This window comes from Grammomys surdaster, unplaced genomic scaffold (genome assembly GCF_004785775.1).
Source record: "Grammomys surdaster isolate TR1022 unplaced genomic scaffold, NIH_TR_1.0 207565, whole genome shotgun sequence".
Classification (NCBI taxonomy): domain Eukaryota; kingdom Metazoa; phylum Chordata; class Mammalia; order Rodentia; family Muridae; genus Grammomys; species Grammomys surdaster.
The window spans coordinates 1-8,854 of NW_021624113.1; the positions used below are offsets into that span (position 1 = coordinate 1).

Sequence of the window (8,854 nt, forward strand, 5' to 3'; positions counted from 1 at the left end):
TAGCTGTGACAGTGATGGTCAGAGGTGAGGCAGACACTGGTCAGCTAAGGAAATGTCATCTGTGTAAGACAAGTTTGCATGGAGTCTACTGCCTGGCCTAATCACAACATTGAGGAAGTCACAGCATGTTGCCTCAGGAGGGTAGTCCCCCTCTCTGTGGGGCTGCAGGGTATAATTCTAATAGGTTTGCCTTTGTATGTTACTTGGCCTTTTTTCCTTACAGTTTTTAATATTCTTTCTGTTTTCTGTGTGTTCAGTTTTATTATGTGAGGGGGTATTTTCTTTTCTGGTCTAATCTATTTAATGTACTGTAGGCTTCTTGTACATTTATGGGCCTCTCTTTTTTTGGGTTTGCCAAGTTTTCCTCTACAATTTTTGTTGAAGATGTTTTCTGGCCTTTTGAACATGGAATCTTCATCCTCTTCTATACCTATTTTTCTTAGTTTTGTTCCTTTCACTGGGGTCTCAAATTTCTTGGATGTTTTGGTTATTACGTTTTTTACTTTTGGCATTTTCATTGTCTGGTGTTATCTTCTACACCTGAGATTCTTTCTTTCATCTCTTATACTCTGCTGGTGAGGCTTGCATCTGTAGTTCTGTCCTCTTTCCTAGGTTTTCCATCTCCATGGTTGTCTCTATTCGTGATCTTCTTATTGCTTTCATTTCCATTTTCATGTCTTGGACTGTTTTCTTTAATTCCTTCAGCTGTTGCATGGTATTTCCTGTATTTCTTTAAGGGATTTATTTGTTTCCTCTTTAAGGGTTTCTACCTGTTTGCCTGCCTATCCCTGTATTTCTTTAAGAGAATTATCTGTATCCTCCTTAAAGTCCTCTATCATCTTTATGAGATGAGATTCAAGGTCAGAATCTTGCTCTTCATTCATCTAGGGCTTGCTGTGGTAGGAAAGCTGGCTTCTGTCATGTTGCCAAATTTGCATTGGGTTTGGTTGATTAGGATCTCACACTTGCCTTTTGCCATCTAGTTGACTCTGATGATAACTAGCTTGGGTGTCTCATATTGGAGTTGATCTCCTTTGGAGAAAGGTGGAGCTGTGTGCCCCAGGTTACAGCCATCCTCCTGGGAGTCAGACAATGCTGTCTCTGGTTAGACCGGGCCTCCTGCCTCCCTGGTTAGGGCAGGCCTCCTGTGTCTGTGGTTATAGCAGGTCTTCTGGGAGACAGGCAGGGCTAAGGTGTGAGGGAATGGGCACACTGATCAGCCCAGGGTCCTGTAGAGTTGCAGACCCAAAGCCCATTAGGGGCTCCAGCAGAGCAGAACAGATACAAGTCCACCGAGCACTATGGGGGTCCAAGATCTGTCTGTCTCTACTTTCTTAGTGCTTAGATTGAAGGCAAGTACTACCAAGCCTGGCTTATTTATCTGTTTTTTACAGTGTGTAGTGTGTTCCAGGCTAGCCTCTTACTCCTAGGCTATGTAGCTAAAGATGGCCTTGACTTAACTCTCCTTTCCATTCCTTCAAAGTGCTAGAATTTCAGGTGCACACCTCCATTCTGGCCTTTGGTAGCTAATGTTATTTGAAACATGTCTCACTCTGTACCCAGTCTATCATGAAATACACTACATACCCCACTATCACCACAAAACAAAGGAAATTCCCCTGCCCCAGCCTCCAATTTGTTGGAATTATGGGACTGTGCAATTATGCCTGTAAATTTTCTCATTTGTTGAGAAATATCGTTAAAGTTAGCACTCAATGTAAAACCTTCCCTTCTATTTCATTTCTCATTTCACTTGATTATTGAGAAATCTCTGGCTTTATTTCCAAACTGTGATGTTACTTAAAGTGCAGTCAGGTTTCCAAAAGTTCCCAGAGTCCCTTGGTGGTGTCTGTTAGGCATCCTGGCAGGCAGAGGGTCATTGCTCCTTGTCCTTTGGAACAGCCTGTGGATGAGCAGTCACCAGAGCAGCATATACACTTGGCTCTTCTGGGGCTTCCTCTGCCTGAGAGAGAGAAGGTACAGCTGTCCCCTGTCTCAGTGTCCTGCTGCACAGCTGGGCATAGGTCACATCCTGGGGCTCCTTGGATTCGGTAACCTGGAATGGGAGAGGGTGACAGGAAGATATATGCTTATCTTGGGGAACATGCAGGTCTGTGGAGGATAGGACTCACCTGACTGTCCACTTCTCGGCCCTCTTCTGCTTGGTCATATAGTGTGTTCAGCTGTTCCTTTGGCATGACAGAAGGTGAGACAGCTCCTGGCCTCCTAAGCATGGAGGGTTTCACCTGAGCATATGTCTCTTCCTGGGGATCTTCCTCAGGTGGTCTCTGTAGCAGGGAAGCAGTGAGGTACAGATAGCATCTCCATGTTCCCCTGGAAATCTCCTATGTCTTAAGTTTTCATAGCATGGATGGAATGAACTGTTTTGATTACTGCCTCTCTGAAGGGATCTTCCTGGGCTTCCTTCTTATAGTTATGGCTTAACCTAACGTTCTGAGCCTAGCTGTGTTGTCTTCAGCCACACAGTTCATCTTCCTGAAAATGGTTTCCAAGAGTTGGAGAGATGGCTCCATGATTAAGATCACTGGCTGCTCTTGCAGAGGACCCATCTTTGCTTCCTGAACCCACATGGCAGCCTACAATCATCTATAACCCTACTTTTAGGATACCTCACATGCTCTTTTGGCCTCTAGGAGCATCAATATGCATGTAATGCAGAGACATACATGTAGGCAAAACACCAATACACAAACTGAAAAACAAAAGCTCATATAGCTGCCCGAGTTCCTTTTATTTTGCTGTGTTCCCTGATGGCAGTTGCTGGTCCCTTAGATGTCACTGTGAGTTTCTCCACCCAGGCTTCCCCCTCAGAAGAAATCAAGACTGATGCTAAGACACCAGGAAGCAATGAGTCCATAGCACACAGGAGGCAGTTGCTGGCAGAATGGACAGAGTGGTCAGCTGTGGATATTGCAGAGAGGTGAGGGAGACAGATGAAAGAAGGCCCTTGGACTAACCTGGGCCCTACGTTTTAGCACTATAGATGGCAACATGGACCTTACCCAACTGTCCAGCTCCACACCATCCTCAGTTTGCATGTCCTCCACTGAAGCATCTGTCACAGCAAAACAAACAGAATATCTCCTGACCAGAGTCTAGGGATGTCTCAGACTCCTACTTTCCTGCCTTGCTCCAGGTGGCCACAGAAAACCAGGGAAAGTGATGACATCCCTGTGCAGTTGAGACCCACACAGTGAAACCCTCAGGATGTCTCCACCACCCCTGTAATTCTGAAACCTCAGGCATCTCCCCTCCCAGGACCTTCTTTCTCTCACAAAGGCTTTCTTCCTGGGTGGCAGCAGATGAGTTTGACCTGGAGGGACAAGGAGATGTCACTTAGCACTGAGGTATGTCAAGCAGGCAGAGATCAATGTCTCCAACTGTGATTTACCTCTTCTGGGGTTTTCTGTCCCTGGTTATGGGCCCTGCAGCTCCTGCAGGAAGTTGCAATTCTTTCTCTTTCTGGGCTGCAATGGAGAGGAGTCTCAGCTAGGAGGGTGGGAAGCCCCTCCCGAGGCATGTGCAGGGAAGGAAGAAAGGGAACTTTACAACAAAAGTGTGAGTGAGAAAATGTCCCAGAACATAGTAATGTTCACAGAATGCCTAACATTTCACAAGTTCTGAGAAAATTGCCCTATGATCTGAGATCTGAGTGTGTTTATAAGCTATGTTCCCTCAGATTAAAGTTTCCCTATGGCTGGTGTATTGAGCCCCTGCTTGGATGTTCACACTGAGACCCATTTTACACACACCCTTCTCACTATCCTTCCTGAATTTTTCCTGATGTCTTCGTTGGAGAAGGATGAAGATGAACATGAAGAGGAACAGGAGGAAGGCCACAGACACTCCTATCAGGGCCTTCAGGTACCATTGTAGACCTGAGGAACAAATGACATTATGAGTGGAGACCCATTGCTGTTTACCTGAGCACCTACTGTGTGATAGGTACATGCTGGGTCTCTGCACACATCATCCCCCACCATAGAAGTAGTGCACTACGAAATTGTTTCTTTTTGTATCTAGCCAGTGGACCTGCCTCAGGTCACCTGACTGGAAGTGTCAGAACTGGGAATTGAACCCAGAGACTGTGACTTCCATCCCTGCGCTCGGCACCAGAGCTGAGTCCCATGTGTTGGAGGGAAGGAGCCTTAATGTCCTGCCACAGCCTCATGTCCCACCCTTGCATATGTCACCATATTGTGTGTCTGTCCCACTGCAGAATCAGGTTCTGGAGCCCTTCTCTGTCAGGGGAGTTCACAGCCAAGGCCAGACCAAAACAAAAGAAATAAATCAAAACAAACACGCACAAATAAAAAAAGTAATACATATGGGCCAGGCTTCTCCCATATATACTTAGGAAGAGCATCCTAGAAAGAGAAGAACTTAACCAAGTCAAGATCTCTAGAATCAGGTGTATCAAACCTACAACTAGCTATTGATCATTTGCACCCACATTTTAACCGAGTGTTTACTATCCTTCTGAGGCCTGACTCCATGCATATGATAGGTTTAATTTGCAAGATTTAGGGACAGGATGGGGAGTTGAGTGTTTATGTTCCCTGATTTCTACTTCCTACACCTGTTCCCCCATGCTAAGCGTAAATATTTCTCTCTGAATGCCTCCTTCTGTAGCCCAGCCTCTATGCCACAGTGTCTGTGGTCACTGTTGGATCTTTGTTTGCCTCCTACATTCACAAACTGAACTGAGAGAGAAATGAGGACTTTCATAGGGCCAAGAGCTGCCAAGCAGCCCAGGGTTGGAGCCTACTCCCTGCACAGTGGTGCCTGATACTCACCATCTGTTGTCATGGATGTTGTGGGAGGTGAGGTAGAGGTTCTGATGGGTCCTAGGAAACAGAAAAAGAAGAGGATGAGGATTAGATGCAAGCCCACGTAACTTCAATCTTCCCTGTAACCTCTGCTAGATCCTGATACATGCTAATCCAAACCTAGATGGCCATAGAAGACACAATGAACATTACTCAAGTGACCTCCTCCTGGGATCCACTCCTCTATTATGGAAAGTGTCTTCTGACAAAACCTTCCTTTTATCTCCTTAATCCCACCCAAGTAAATTGCTCTGTCACAGTGTGGACTGTGACTCATGCTGAGATGTCAGGATCACCTCACCTGAGACTGTGAGCTCCACAGGGGCACTGGCATATGACAACAGGTAGGGAGATGAGTCTTGAGATCCATAGCACTTATATATAGGTGCCTGAGAGATGGGAGGTCACAGCATTCACTGAGAATTCTGCCTGGAACTGTCGATCTTTGAACTTTGATTTTAGTCGCAGGGGTGGCTGGACTGATCCCCCTTGGACAGAATGAAAGTGTCCACACTGTACATTGATCAACACAGCAGGGATACATTCTGTCCTGTGTGTACTGTGGAGTTAGGCTTCACTGAGAGGGAAGGAGTGACACGGAGCTGTCCTGAAGGGGAAAGGAATGATGAGAGGCTGTCTTCTTTCTTCAGAGCTAAAACCACGCATGATTCCACCCTGGGAACCTGGGTCTCTCTTCTTTGTCTGACTGAGCTCATCTGCTCATTGGTCTCTGTCTCTGTTTCTCCCCATGATCTCCAACTCTCTTCTCAACTCTCAGCTCCTCAGCTCCCCCATGAGAGCCTGAGAAGAGGCTAGGTACCGGATTGAATCTCTGTAGATCCTCACCTGTGATCAGGACGTCCAGGGGGTCACTGGAGGCTGACCACACAGAGGAGAGGTTGTGCACACCATAGCTTCTATATTGGCCTCCAGTGGAGCGGCTCACATGGCCCAGTGTGAAGTTGGCCATGGAGAGGTCAGTGTCGGTCCACTGGCTAGGGTGCTGCATGATGTTAGATTCCCCCACCTTGTACAGAGCAAATCTGTCCTAGTTGATGTCAGAGCAACACTGCAGGGTGAGGCTCATTCCAGAGTCCAGGATATGGCCTTGGTTAGTCAGCAGAGAGGGCTTCTTGGATGGCCCTGGAGGGAAGGTGACAGTGACTGAGGACTTGGCTCTTACCAAAAACCTTTAACCTCCAATCCTGTCCAGCACATGTCACAGCTTCTCCCCAAGCAGAGCTGTGATTGAGAACACAGGCTCTCCATTTAGTTCTTCTCTACTTTTAACTCTGCATAGGGTCAGGCTATGGCAAAGGGCTTAGGTCTCAGAAAAGATTGAAAGAATGGTGGTGCTAACTCACCTGAGAGGTGAATTTCCAGGGGCTCACTGGATACTGACCACAATTGTGCTGTATTCTTGTAGTAACCATAACATCTGAATGTCCCTGTGAGGTTTGGGCTCATGGGTCCCATAACAAACATGGCTTGGTACTGTCCACTAGAAGGAATATGCTGTGTGACCAGTGAGCTGGTGAACTTCTGATCTTCCTTGGTGAGAATGAATTTATCATAGTGACGTTGTGAGGCACACTGGAGTGTCATGTTCCCTCCCACTGTCACCACAGGGCTGGGCAGCACTGACAGCCTGGGTTCATAGTCCTGATAGATTCCTAGGAGAGAAGGAGGAAGTTTGTTACCTGTCCTCGGAGTGTCACAACATTCTCTTGGATCACTGTGTGGGAGGGGGAGTACTCCTAAGAACAGAGCCTGGGGGTAGGAATCTGACTGTCCCCTCACCTGTCACCACCAACTCCAGGGTGTCACTGGGCTCTGACCAACCAGTTGAACTGTAACAATAACAGCGATATTGTCCTGCATGATCTCTCCTCACAGAAGGGATGAAGAACTTGCCCTTGTTCCCAGGCTCCTGCAGTGTCTGTGTGTTCCAGGTTTTTTTGGCTTCTCTCATTATGCAGAAAATACATTTCTTCATCCATGTTCCCCTGACACCAGATGGTCACGGAACTAGTGAAGGAGATTACAGAGCCCGGTTCAGCCTTGATGATGGGTTTGGGGAGGTTTCCTGCAAGGAATTAGGAGAGAAGCAAGTGGGCGTGTTTGAAAGTGGTACCAAGAAAGTCATACTTGGGAGACGGATGGCATTTAAGGTGATCCATACAAGGACAAGGACCTGTGAAGACTCATCTCAGTCCTGGACATCCTGGGTTTGTACTACTTTCTGCACTGAAATCTGTATCTGTGGTCGCACTGTCTCCTGTGCTCTCTCTGTCAATGGGCTAAAGAGCCCTGGCTCCGCACATACAGCACACGTCAAGTGTTAGCATTCCTTCTAGGCTCTGCCCAACATCTACCTGGCAACAACCACGTAGGCCTGGCTTTCTAGAAAAGAGGTGTTTATTCCCTCCTCACTCTCCTATTCTCTTTGCCTTTTTTCTCTCTGATTGCTTTTTCCCTCTGTTCCACCCTCCAGCCCCTTCTCTGTCCAAGTGTTCCTGGCTGACCTCTTCCCCTCCCCGTCTCTCTGCCTGTCTCTATTTAATGCCCCTTCCCGTGTCCATAAACAAACTCTATTCTATACAATATCTGTCATATGGTTGGTACTTCATGGGGTAGGGATGGGTCCCTCAGAGTCATCCTTCACATTTCACCATACCTGACTCTACAGAACTTATCCTGGCTCTCTCTTTTGAATAAAACACATCAAGCCTCCCTGAGCACTGTTTCATCTCACCATTAAGTGGAAAGGATGTGGTTCCTCACCTGAGACCAGGAGTTCCAGGGGGTCACTAGGCTCTGACCACACTTGTGGGTTGTGACTGCCATAGCTGTAGCATCTGAATGTCCACCTCTGGTTGGAGGTCACTGGATACACAGAGAAGAAGGCCTCAAATTTCCCAGTAGTATAGTTATACCTTGAGTTCTTCATCCCGAAGAGCTTCTTTGGTTCTTCCTTAGTCAGAATGAACCTGTCATAATTCTGCCCTGACACACACTGGAGGGTAACCTTCTGTTCTAAGGTCACCACAGGGCTGGGCTGGGCCGACAGGCTGGGTTTTCTGTGTGCTCCTAGGAGAAAAGGCAGAATCAGTTAAGTCTGTCAGGCCTTGTCATCCTCCAGGGCTGTGAGGTGGTGGTGCAGCACTGAGAGCAGCCTGACTTCTTGAGTGACTTCTTCTCACCTGTCACAGCCAGCTCCAGGGCATCACTGTCCTCTGAAACTTTACCATGGATCTGATAATAACAGTGGTAATGTCCTGCATGGTACTGGTCAATGTTTGAAAAGAAGAAATCAATCTTGTTACCAGATTTAGGTGGATTTTCTGTGCACAATGGATATTGTTTTGGTTCTTTATAGAGACAGTAACTTGTGGCTCCTTGGGTCCCCTCACACAAGAAGGTCACCTTACTGTGCATGGAGACTACAGAGTCCGGCTGTGCTCTGAGGATAGGCTTAGGAAGGGACCCTGAAAGAAAAAGAACAGGCAGGACTCAGACCATCCTTCCTCTGATTGCAGTCCTTAACTCCATGACCCTCAGGTCACCCTCAGGAATAGCACACATGTGGTGTTTTCCATCATCCCCGCCCAGGCATGGCTATTGGAAATGAAGCGAAAAGCAGGTCAGGGAAGCTGCAGACACTCACCTGCCAGCACTGAGATCCTGAGGCCCAGAGTGAGTCCTGGAAGAGAGTTTCCTGTGAGAGGTTTGTCCCTGAAACTTGATCAGCTCTTTCCCTCTGCATAAACAACTAAGCCTCTGGGGTCTCCTGATGGGTAAGAGTTCAGCTACTGACCCTGATCATTTCTAGACCCAGTATATCCTCCCCCTCTTCACATCTCACCAAGACAGAGCAGGGCTGTGAAGGTGAAGGTCATGGCATCTCCTCTCAGAGGCTGCAACTGTGCTTGAGGGCAGAGCTCCAGAGCCTGTCTGAAGGGATTGGAAACAGGGTGTGGCCCTGGAGGCAGTGCCGTCCCCAT

At 47.5% G+C, this 8,854-nt stretch overlaps 1 pseudogene; it reads right to left on the minus strand.

Moving 5' to 3' along the window:
- Positions 1-1,757: 1,757 nt before the first annotated feature.
- Positions 1,758-8,854, minus strand: LOC114615952 (annotated as a pseudogene).